The 13,165-nt window shown below is 38.2% G+C and overlaps 1 pseudogene; it reads right to left on the bottom strand.

Moving 5' to 3' along the window:
• LOC117470576 overlaps positions 1-13,165 on the bottom strand; it is a 43,294-nt pseudogene that overhangs the window by 23,680 nt on the left and 6,449 nt on the right.

The following is a 13,165-nucleotide window of genomic DNA, read 5'->3' as shown; positions in this document are numbered from 1 at the left end:
TGGGAAACGATTATAACATTTAAAGTGGTACTGGAATCTTCATTTTCCGAAACATTCTGTGACATTACCGAAGAAATGAAACAAACACCAAAAGTGTATCATGTGCTCGCATTGTAAGCTCTGTTTGTAGATGTAATGCATCTTTGTGTCAAAAACAGCATACACACGAATACTTTGGCCGAAGTGCAAAAACTCTATTATAATATTTCCCTTCATCTGGGGGATTCTGTGCTGGAGAAGATCATGGGGATGCTGCAATCAGTATAAATGTATTACTGCTTCCTATGGGGTGAAAACAATAAATTGTAAATATGAAATTCTGCAAATAATAAAAAGTGTTTTTACATTTAAAAAAACTGTTGTCTTCAAATCATAGTATAGTATTTCCTACATATCATTTTAAAAAAGAGTCACAGTGTAGAATGTCTGAACATTTTATTTTTAAAAGTACTAGTATAGTATGTTAAAAGTATCGTGAAAAAAGTCCAAGTATAGTATGTAGTTAAGAATTATATTATATAGTTTATCTGCAATGTCAGTATAGGATCTCTAAAAAAAAAAAATGAGAGAAAGTCATAGTATAGTTTGACAAAAAGATCTTGAAAAAGTCATGACATTGTGTGTTGAAATGGTTTTGAATAAACACATCAGTATTTTTAAAAAGTACAATTGTATCAAGTGCATCAGACAACTCAAATTACTCAATTTGAACCATATTATATATAAGTAAAGAATGGTCATAGTATATAGCAGGGCTGTTTAATAGTTTTCTGTGTTTCAGTGTTTCAGTGTTCTGTGTTTCTGTGTTTCAGTGTTTCAGTGTTTCAGTGTTTTGTGTGTCAGTGTGTCAGTGTTTCAGTGTTTTGCATGTCATTGTGTCAGTGTTTCAGTGTTTCAGTGTTCTGTGTTTCTGTGTTTCAGTGTTTCAGTGTTTTGTGTGTCAGTGTGTCAGTGTGTCAGTGTGTCAGTGTCGCAGTGTTTCAGTGTTTCAGTGTTTTGTGTGTCAGGCCCCGCTCACACGGGACCGTTTGCGTTTATGCACAGTATGCGTATTCAAAAAAGTCTTCCGTTCACATGCATTTGTTTCATTTAACGTGTCTGTTCAAAAGAGGCCGCTGGAAACGCTGTAGTACATATGCCGGGACTGTAAATGGCGCTGTAACTTCCGCCAAAATACACCAAAAGCAGCAAAGAAGAGCAGCCCAGCAGCCCCGCCTCAATGTTGCCATGGCTACCCTTCTGTTCATGCCCCGCGGTGTATTTAGCAACATGTAGTTCATGTAATTCTCCATGTCCACTTGTTGCTGATGGTTGTGGTAGAGGAGCTGTATATTTTTGCACTAATATCTGTAGCATGGTCAGTAGCAGTAGCACTAGCAGTAGCTACTGACAGGAGAAAGTGTGTGTGGCGATTGCTGGTATTCAGCGGGATATAGTAATTTCCTCAGCATATGGATAAATGCAACGGGGAAGTTAACTGAAAGAAACCGAATCTGTGGATATTGCATCGACCGTGGAGAGGACCCGCTCAGAAAGAGAGATATTCTCTACAAACACCGGGTGAGATCCTCCTTTGTCAATATAATGGATCAATGCATGAAATCTGACTCTGTTTATTTTGTTTAAGGAGTATATTGGGCGTTAACAATTCTGGTTTGCCTTTTATAATATTATTTCATTCAAGAACCCCTTGTGCGTTTAATTAACACAGCTATTTTTGATAGTTGGTAACAAAACATATATTTAAAAAAGTAATGTTAGTCAAGTCAAGTTATCAAAACGGTATTGTTTCATCGAAACGGTGTTAAAATCACAAACTCTCCATTTAGAGTTTGATTCTTTAAGAATCTCAATTCATTACAAATGAATGAATATTTTACCAAGTTATAAAGTTTTGCATCCATTAAAGTGTAACTATAAGTATCTTTGTAGGAGAAAAAACGAAAATCATTTAAGTTATTTCCAGAAAACTGGATTGTTTTACTAAAATCCCAAAGTGCCTTTAAGAGTCACAGTCTTAAAGAAAATCTGTTCGTCTTAGTGGGGGTCCTTAGTTTTGGATGATTTGCTAATTGGGGTGGGACTTATTGCGTTGAATGTCTGTATATTCAAAAATATAATGGAAAAAAGGAGAGAAAAAAATATATATATATCACAGTATGTTGAAAAATATGAAAAAAGTAATGTGTTAAAATAACATGAAAGAAATCAAAAGTAAAGCATCTGAAAACATATATTTAAAAAAAGTAATGTTAGTCAAGTCAAGTTATCAAAACTGCATTGTTTCATCGAAACAGTGTTAAAATCACAAACTCTCCATTTAGAGTTTGCTTCTTGAAGAAAACTCAATTCATTACAAATGAATGAATATTTTACCAAGTTATAAAGTTTTCCATACATAAACGTGTATCTTACAGTTCCTTTGTGAGAGAATTACGCACAAATCTATCATATCAAAACATTCTATTGCAGTATTTTATCTGTTTTATGTGCACTGTTGGAGGAGCCTGTGACCTATGTTTTTCATTGACATATCTACACTGTAGCTGATGGGCATATGCCATAAAGCCTTGAAACTTGAAACTTAAAATGATCAGAAACTGCATTGTCTCACTGAAAACAGCTCTAAAGTGAACCCAATTCCATACGAAGTACTTAACTTTCTACCAGTTGTAAAGTGTTGCTCACTTCAAAAGTGTATCTAAAAAGTATCTTAGTAACAAAAACAAAAGCACTCCAGTAGATGTAGCCTCATGTAACTTCATATAGGGATTCTTTAATAGTTGTGTGAAGTAATTAAACAATAAGGGGGTATTAAGATCTTTAAATTATAATTTTCCTCTCAAAGAGACTTCGTTGTACCCACACACACAAAACAACATTAAATAATGACATGATATTATAATGATAAAAGTACTTACCAGAGTTTTTCCAGATCAGATCCAAATCAAGCCTCATTGTCTCCACCCCAGAGTTCCCGTTAGCCGGTAATTACCGGACTATGACCGGTATAATATGCTGAAGACCGGCAAATCTAAATCTCTCCGGTCAGAATGTCCGGTCAAAATGATATCCCCTTAGCGCAATACCGCATCAGTTGCGCCACTTATGTGACAGACAAGAGTAGTGTGTGACAGACAAAAGAGTATGTGACAGACAAGAATAGTAAATTATAATGTCTACACATAATGTGGAGAAAGAGATGTCCTGTATGGGTTGATTGCGCGTTGATCTGTTGGTAATGCCTCTGGGTTCCGGTGGGCATGTAAACAATGCATAATGCTGTGCTATACTTTGTGGCCTCACCCCGTTGCATAGCGACGCTTATTGTTTAGGTGTCTTTTAATAAGCAGGTAGTCATATCATTAGCTAGAACTAGCTAGATCTGATCGATATGGACATAAACGCGAGTAAAGTCTAATCTGACGGGAGAGACCAGCTGCTGCTGACGAGTCGACACGTAGCTCTGCATGCGGTGAGCGGAACAAAACACACACTTCAGGTTAGAATATCACACGTAGCTATTTTAATTACCTCTCAAACTACCTAAACTAGTTATAGATATGTTTAGTTTTACTGTCGGGTCACTCATTATTGGATCCGCGAGCTGCATGATACTGGCGTGTTGTCAGGAGAGGGGGAGAGCGCTCCGTTTATTATTCCCGTGTTATTGTAAATTACTGTACACGTTTGAATAGCTAATTAATCTACTATAATTAGTTTGTTTAATATCGAATCATATCAATTTGTTTCAAAGCTCAATAAATAACATAGAAGACCTTTGACCGGCACTTTTCTAATTTTGTCCGGAAGATTTAAACTGTAACGGACATGTTGACCGGACAGGAGGGGGGAGAAGGAGGGGGGGGGGGTGGGCTGAGAGGGGTGGGGGCTGAGAGGGGTGGGGGCGACAGGGAGGATGTGACACCTGTATGTGAGGGGGAGGGGGGTGGGCTGAAAGGGGTGGGGGCTACAGGGAGGATGTGACACCTGTATGTGAGGGGGAGGGGGGTGGGCTGAAAGGGGTGGGGGCTACAGGGAGGATGTGACACCTGTACGTCATAAGGATATAACGGGCAGGTGCGATATCGCACCTGCATGTTATAACACCTCGAACAAAGGAGGTCATTAGCATATCAAATGGGCTCATTAGCATAAGTAGGGGGCGGGACTTAGCAGGTGTGACCTGTCACTTTTTATGCATACTAATGAGATGAAAGGAGCATTTGTATAACTACTTGTGTCGGCGAGAAACTCCCTCTGGGGGGAACTTTGAGATTTTAGCCTTTGCAGACCATTTACATGCACTAAAACCTATACAACACATTACAGGACCTCTTTAATAAATTAAAAGATAGGAGCGTTTTAGAAAATATGGATCTGAAATTTATCAAATGAATTAGTATGTTGGCAATAAATCGCATTTTTATAAATCCCAACATTTTTCAGTTTCCTCAAAAACACGTCATGATAAAAAAAATCATTCGTTTATTTTCTATTTTTTACTTTTCTTCTACACTATAATAGTTGTTTGTACACTTTATAGTTTTCTTTTTCATTTTCAATCTATTTCACTATATTCTTTCTTTAAAATCTGATCAATAATAGGTTATCTGTTTAATTTGTCCGCCTTTGTGAAGCTCTTGGTAACAGGGGTTTGTATTCCTATTTAAAGGTCCCATGTCATGCTTTTCCGGTTATTACCCGTCCCATTACAAACTCAGAGCCAGGCTGTGAGTGTGTGTGTGTGTGCTCAGGCTGAGTTCAGGTGAATGAGTACTTCTACCAGGAAATGACACCAGTAATCCAGCTCACACTGTCCGCTCCACGCAGCAGCGAGCCCCGCAACATCCCGCCAACACGACACACAGACCCCACGCAGCATTCTCATCTGTTTGTCATTACTGGTGTCATTTTCTGGTTGCTAACGCCATTGTAACACATAATCACTGATGTTCCGCTGTAACGGTGGTGGACTCATCAGAACAGAGTGGGCGAGCTGACCAATCAGAGCGCAGTGGGCTCATAGGGAGGGGGGGGGCAGGAGCTCCAACAAGGCGTTTAGGACAGAGAGTGAATACACATACTATACAGAGTATGAGAAACCAATGTGATTTTGGAACATTGAACAATGTAAATCTATTCTAGTAGACCTCAACAATGGAAATATGATCAGTAGAAATGACCATGACATGGGACCTTTGAAAAGCGCTCCACAAATCATTTTGTATTATTATTATCATCATCATCAGTAACCAGCGGGCTGAACTCACAATGAAGGCGATGGCCGAGGTGTAGACGGAGTACCAGCTGGACAGCGCCGTCAGGTTCCTCTTGAAGTTGGACAATGGTTTCAACCCTCGCTCTGAAAAAAACAGAAACTGACCAATCACAGACGCAGAGAAACACAGATGTATCTTGATAGCTCTTGTATTCTGTATTGTTTGTGATGAACGGTGTAGGAGAGTATTAATACTCACTGAGTCTTCTCATGTTTTCAGTCAACCTGTGTGTCGGAAACCACATGTTTAATTAGGATGTATTTATTTAAAGATATTCAGCTTTAACACATATTGTTTTTATCACAAATTGGGATTTTCGTTCGTCACAGCGGCATGTTAACAGGCATCAGACATTATAAAAAATATAATGAACAATAAATATTAAATGAAACATACAGAATAGGTTAAAATACTAAGAGGACCTACATCTATATAGTATTAAAGGTCACCTATCATGCTATTTTTAGGCAATAGCATAGGTCTCAGATATATAAAAATATATAAAAAACATGTCTATGAAGTGTTTTGCTCAAAATACCAAACAGATCACCCATTCTAGCCATGCCTCATATCCCTCTATTTCACTTCCTGTTTCAAAAGTGCTGATTTTGGGTATAAAGCTTTAAAAAAAAGAAAAAAGGAGGGGACTGAGCTCATGCGGGACCCAGCAGCTACTGTCTAAACTAAATGCTGCCGTGATGAAACGCCATATCATGGATTATCAAGGATTGTTTCTGAAACAGTATGGAGCTCAAAGGCTTTCTCTCTTGCCGGTTATACCACAAGGTGAGTTCCTTTCTATTTCCTGCTTCTTCACACACATGCTCTCCAGTACAGGTTAGCTCTGAGTGTTAGCGATGCTAATGTAAACACCGACCATATTACGTCCAAAACAGTCAGGCATTGTTTCTGATAGCAACGTTTCTGATAGGCCCGTGGGTCCACATTTCAGATATTACGTCATATCGGCAGCAAATCTGGATCAGCTCCGTTGTAGCCCCGTTTTTAGAGATTTGGGTACGGAGGAAAAGAGAGAGGGTTTTATTTTCTGATGCTGCGTGAGTTCCCCGACACACCGGGGACACATATTTATGTATGAAAGACATCAGAAAGTGCATTTTGCATGATAGGTCCCCTTTAAAATATTTCCACAAAAATTGCAAGGAAGATTCAAGAAACCTCATCAAATCAAACCTAAAAACAAACTGCCATTAAGTTTTATTTATTTATTTGTTTATTCCAAACATGGCAGTTATATTAAAACAAAACATGTACACTTATACTGGTTGTTGTTTTTTATAGCGCATGGTGGAGAGGAGCAGGGAGAAGAACATCTTATTCTACCTTCCCCTTATTACAAAAAAATTACAAAAATAAATAAAAACGAAATAACCATTAAAAATTAAAATAAAAGCAATATTCTTTCAGTCACAGTTGCTTACAAATACTGAAACATAAAACCAGAACACGATCAAAAGTCAACTTCATACTGTCTAATTACACTTTCTTTATGCATTTTCTGAAACATAAAACATTTCTTACAGCCCTTGTCTTCAACAATTAAATGAATCGCGTCTATTTGTTGTTTTAGTTTTTAGGGTTTCTGTGTTTCCCCTCCTCACCTCTTGGCGCTCAGCGGCTCATCCGTCTCCACCGTCTGCTCCTCCTGCTGGAAGCGGAAGTCCTCGATGTAAACGCCAAATCTATCGTAGAGACACTTCCGGAAGCTGCTGGACCAAGTGTCCTTCTGTTTGTCTAAAGAAAAGATGGAGGTTACATGGTTGTTGACATTTCACCACATGTATACACTGAGGTTTATACCAGACTTTGTCTTGTAGGAAAATATCAGTCATAGATATCTGAAAAATCTGGACGAATAAAACCTAAACTATAATTTTATAAAACAACAGAATTACTTATCTATAGAAGAACAAGAAAATTTTATTTATACATTTACATGTGTGTTACTCACATTCGTGTTCTGTGGTTTTTTGTATGTGTTTTATGTGTAGGTCTTAGTATAGAGTGGTGAAGGAGTGAGTCCTAAAACCTGGAAATGAGTTTGCATATCACAACTTCTTGTCCCCTTGTCTCTTAGTCAACTTTGTTTAACCATTGTTTGTTTGTGAGCCTGAAATAAGGTCTGAACAGAAAAGATTCAAAAGTTTTGTCCTACGAAATAAAATGCGTCAGTAAATACCCCACTGGTGAATTAAAAAATGTCAGTTGTCAACAAGTGTCTAAATGAGACGACTAAACGCCATCAAGCCCAACATTAGCCTCCTTTAGCTTAGTGGTGGTGACGTGAAGTCATGTGACCGTGCTGTAGTTCCTTTATAGCCCAACATTAGCTTTTTAATTCTGGAGATTGCATTTACACTTCAATTGTTATAAAGTGGTTTTAATATGTGGAGATTATCCTGCTGAACCAAACAAGTAAATATCATAAAAGTTCGATTAAGAGATTATTTTGTGCAATTTTCCGAAATGTATTGGCTTTTTGTTTAGGGAGCCCTTGCAATGCTTACTTCCGTGTTGGCCTACAAAGATACATCATCCCTGCACCACTCAAACATCCTATGACTGATGAAACAACATTTAAAAAATATTGAACGATAACGAGTTACATTACATTGCATTTAGCTGACGCTTTTATCCAAAACGACTTACAATAAGTGCATTCGACCAAGAAGATACAAACTAGAACGAGTAATGTAAGAGAAAGATAAACTCACCTGTACCGCTGACTGCAGATGTTGAAGGGGACGGTGCTTTAGGCGTCTGTGAAGGTGAGTCTTCAAGTCTGTAAAGCAACAGAAACGATCATTCAGGTGATCAGATTCAGCCATGAGACTACAGGAACAAACCGCTCTCTCTGATGGTTAGCATTAGCTCATTAAATAACGTTTATTTGTATTTAAAGGTCCCCTATTATACTGTTTTTCATCAATATATCACAGGTCTCAGATATATACAGAACATGTCTCTGATTGGCTGAAACACCAAACAGATCATTGCAGCATCCCATAATCCCCTCTGTTTCAGCCCTGTTTCCAAAGTGCTGATTCTCTGTCTGTTACTTTAGATGAAAATAAGGAGCCCCTCCCCACGCCCCTCTGAGAGAGATTTGGTTAAAAAGAACACAATGGTGCTCTAGGAGGAGATTCAGGTGATAAGGGGGGGGGGGGGTAACCTTGGTTGGTGATTGGCTAATGATTACACAAGACAAAACATCGTTATGACATCATAAAGTGGCCAAAATCTGATCAGCTCATTTTCAGACAGGTTTTTATAAAAATGGATCAGGACAAAAAGAGAGAGAATCTTTTTTCCTGAAACTTTCAGAGTCTCTTTCCACAGAGGGGACACATGTTGATGTAGAAGAGACATGAAGAAGAGGGGACACATGTTGATGTAGAAGAGACATGAAGAAGAGGGGACACATGTTGATGTAGAAGAGACATGAAGAAGAGGGGACACATGTTGATGTAGAAGAGACATGGAGAAGAGGGGACACATGTTGATGTAGAAGAGACATGGAGAAGAGGGGACACATGTTGATGTAGAAGAGACATGAAGAAGAGGGGACACATGTTGATGTAGAAGAGACATGAAGAAGAGGGGACACATGTTGATGTAGAAGAGACATGAAGAAGAGGGGACACATGTTGATGTAGAAGAGACATGAAGAAGAGGGGACACATGTTGATGTAGAAGAGACATGAAGAAGAGGGGACACATGTTGATGTAGAAGAGACATGAAGAAGAGGGGACACATGTTGATGTAGAAGAGACATGAAGAAGAGGGGACACATGTTGATGTAGAAGAGACATGAAGAAGAGGGGACACATGGTGATGTAGAAGAGACATGAAGAAGAGGGGACACATGTTGATGAAGAAGAGACATGAAGAAGTGGATGTTGCATAATAGGTGACCTTTAATAACCACCTGGGTTTCAGGACGTCGTTGATCTTCTGCTCCAGCTCGCTGCTGCGGCTGCGCTCTCTCTCCAGCTCCTGCCGCAGAGAATCCACGTTGGACTCCTCTCTGAGTTTCTTCAGCTCCTCCTCTGAAAACAGACGAGGATGAGACAAGACACGTTCATGTTACCCAAAAATAAATCATATACGAAACAGAAAACAGCAGAGGTGGAAGAAGTACTCAGATCTTGTATTTGAGTTGAAGTAGAAGTACTCCGATCTTATACTTGAGTAAAAGTAAAAGTACTCAGGTCTTGTACTTGAGTAAAAGTAGAAGTACTCAGGTCTTGTACTTGAGTAAAAGTAGAAGTACTCAGGTTTTGTACTTGAGTAAAAGTAGAAGTACTCAGGTCTTGTACTTGAGTAAAAGTAGAAGTACTCAGGTCTTGTACTTGAGTAAAAGTAGAAGTACTCAGGTTTTGTACTTGAGTAAAAGTAGAAGTACTCAGGTCTTGTACTTGAGTAAAAGTAGAAGTACTCAGATATTGTACTTGAGTAAAAGTAGAAGTACCAGAGTGTAGGAATACTCTGTTACAGTAAAAGTCCTGCATTCAAAATGTTACTCAAGTAAAAGTAGAAAAGTATTATCATCAAAATATAGTTAAAGTAGCGACAGTAAAAGTAGCCATTGTGCAGATTGGTCCATTTCAGAATAATATGTATGATATGTTTTATAATGATTGATCATGAAAGTGTTCTCAAAGCTGGTAAAGGTGCAGCTAGTTTGAATGACTTTGTATACTGCAGGGTAGCTTGTGAATTTACTCAGGTGGAACTAAAGTCTGATTTAACACTTGATTATATTTCACATCATTCATCCACATCTGTGAAGTAACTAAAGGTATTAAATACATGTAGTGGAGTAAAAGTACACCATTTACCTCTGAACTGAAGTGGAGTGGAAGTACAAAGCATAACATGTAAATACTCAAGTACAAGTGTCTCAAAATTGTACTTGAGTAAATGTACTTGTAGTTGTAACTCTTTATTTATGTGTGTGTGTGCGTCAGACGAGGTTAAGCAGGCTTATTATTAGCAGTGTGTGTTACGTAAAGCTGAGGAATAGATATTGACAGATTACCCAGCATCTGTGCTGTAGGGCATTTAACCCTGAAGTGATGCTGAAGGCCAGAGTGAGTCGACAGCCAATTAACACACAACTCTCCCAGCCACAGATTTAAAGGGACACTTTACTTTAACTTATTTCATGCTAAATTAAACCAATAAAATAACCTTGACTCGAGGTCCAATAATCAGCTTTAACCTGGCTAAAACATTCTGTGTATTTAAGTGATTTTTTTCTATTGTCTTTATTGAAATGTTGCAGATAGCGACATTATTTATTAATGGTGGTTAATTTGAGAAGAGAGAAACAAATTAATTCAAGATAAATAACACAAATAGTGGTGATTATAATAATAATAATAATAATAATAATAATAATAATAATAATAATAATAATAATAATAATAATTACTATCTACATACATTACTATATAACGATAGTTATTCAATAAAAATATAAATAAATACAAAAAAAAGAAAATAACATAATATGTTTCAGAGGAAAATGTCTAAATAAAATTGAGTTGAAGAAATATATAAGATAAATATATAAAAAATATAAATAACACGTGGTTTAAAAGAGAAAAACACAGATTATTATATATTTTTGAGATGTTATGTAAACAAAGGAACCCCACACAGAGGAGTGCAGTTCAGGTCAGATTAATCACCTAAGAAGTGTTTCTCTAACAAGGCGATTTCCAGGTGACCTTTGACCTCGTTGAGATCCGTCCTGGAGTCGTCGTGGAGAGCTGCAGAAAACGTTGCATGACTAGCCTGAGAGAAAAACACACAGTCAAATACATAAACACATAACAAACAGACGAGTTAGTTTACAGGTGGTATCTCTGGATATAAATCAAAAAACTAAACTACTTCACTATAAGTATATAAGTTAAGTGAAACATGGCGTCTAAATAAGTAGGACACAAAAAGAAACATTTTAATTGACCTTTACTTTTTATTGTATGCTACCATATACTTCCAATCTGTCTGGTTTCAGACAGAGGGTGAAAAGAGGTGCTGCAGGCAGTATGAGAAAAATAAAGAGCTTTATGAACATTAAAGCATGGAGACATGTCCCAGTAGAGACACTACATACTGATATACACCTGAACATCAGCAGGAGAGGACTCTTTAAAGTAGAGACACTACATACTGATATACACCTGAACATCAGAAGGAGAGGACTCTTTAAAGTAGAGACACTACATACTGATATACACGGAATATCAGCAGGAGAGGACTCTTTAAAGTAGAGACACTACATACTGATATACACCTGAGCATCAGCAGGAGAGGACTCTTTAAAGTAGAGACACTACATACTGATATACACGGGAATATCAGCAGGAGAGGACTCTTTAAAGTAGAGACACTACATACTGATACACACCTGAACATCAGCAGGAGAGGACTCTTTAAAGTAGAGACACTACATACTGATATACACCTGAACATCAGCAGGAGAGGACTCTTTAAAGTAGAGACACTACATACTGATATACACCTGAACATCAGCAGGAGAGGACTCTTTAAAGTAGAGACACTACATACTGATATACACCTGAACATCAGCAGGAGAGGACTCTTTAAAGTAGAGACACTACATACTGATATACACCTGAACATCAGCAGGAGAGGACTCTTTAAAGTAGAGACACTACATACTACTGATATACTACACCTGAACATCAGCAGGAGAGGACTCTTTAAAGTAGAGACACTACATACTGATATACACCTGAAGCATCAGCAGGAGAGGACTCTTTAAAGTAGAGACACTACATACTGATATACACCGGGAATATCAGCAGGAGAGGACTCTTTAAAGTAGAGACACTACATACTGATATACACCTGAACATCAGCAGGAGAGGACTCTTTAAAGTAGAGACACTACATACTGATACCACCCTGAACATCAGCAGGAGAGGACTCTTAAAGTAGAGACACTACACATACTGATATAACAACCTGAACATCAGCAGGAGAGGACTCTTTAAAAGTAGAGACACTACATACTGATTATACACCTGAACATCAGCAGGAGAGGACTCTTTAAAGTAGAGACACTACATACTGATACACACCTGAACATCAGCATGAGAGGACTCTTTAAAGTAGAGACACTACCTGATATAAACACCTGAACATCAGCAGAGAGGACTCTTTAAAGTAGAGACACTACATACTGATATACACATGATGTTCTCTTTAAAGTTCAGGGTCAGAACTTGTTTCTTTCTAAACTCCTGGTTGATATTGTGTGTGTTTGTGTACCTGAGCGTCACTCTGCTCCCCCTCCGACCTCCCTCAGCTCCTCTGAATCTCTGGCGGAGACTCGAGGTCGGCTCACGACCTCCTCGTTGCTCTCTGTGGTCGGAGGTGTTGGGAGAATCGGCCAGATCCGGGAACTCGTCCCGTCTCTGGCCCCGGAAACGGATCCTTTCCAGATGTTTCCGCATGGTGGGCCGCCGTTTAGCCGGTCGTTCTCTACCCTGTAACATGACTGCTGGCAGCACTGCAGAGACTGAAGGAGGACAGGAACACATCATTATTATTGTTATTATTATTATATTAAAGTTCCTAGGATACATTTTGATATATTGCAACATAAATATACATTTGATTTAACTACATATCAAAGAATACAACTGAACAGAATCAACATCAGTTCATCTGACACACGTTAAAGCTGTAGTTCGTTTACATCCTAATCCAAAACCCCCAAAACTATAGGTGAATAATTACATTACATTTAGCTGACGCTTTTATCCAAAGCGACTTACAATAAGTGAATAAAAATGAATCTGGTTGTAATATAAACTAAAGA

This window comes from Trematomus bernacchii, unplaced genomic scaffold, assembly GCF_902827165.1.
Source record: "Trematomus bernacchii unplaced genomic scaffold, fTreBer1.1, whole genome shotgun sequence".
NCBI classification, from domain to species: domain Eukaryota; kingdom Metazoa; phylum Chordata; class Actinopteri; order Perciformes; family Nototheniidae; genus Trematomus; species Trematomus bernacchii.
The sequence above is the reverse complement of the archived record's forward strand: the minus strand, read 5'-3'. Positions and strand labels throughout refer to the sequence as shown.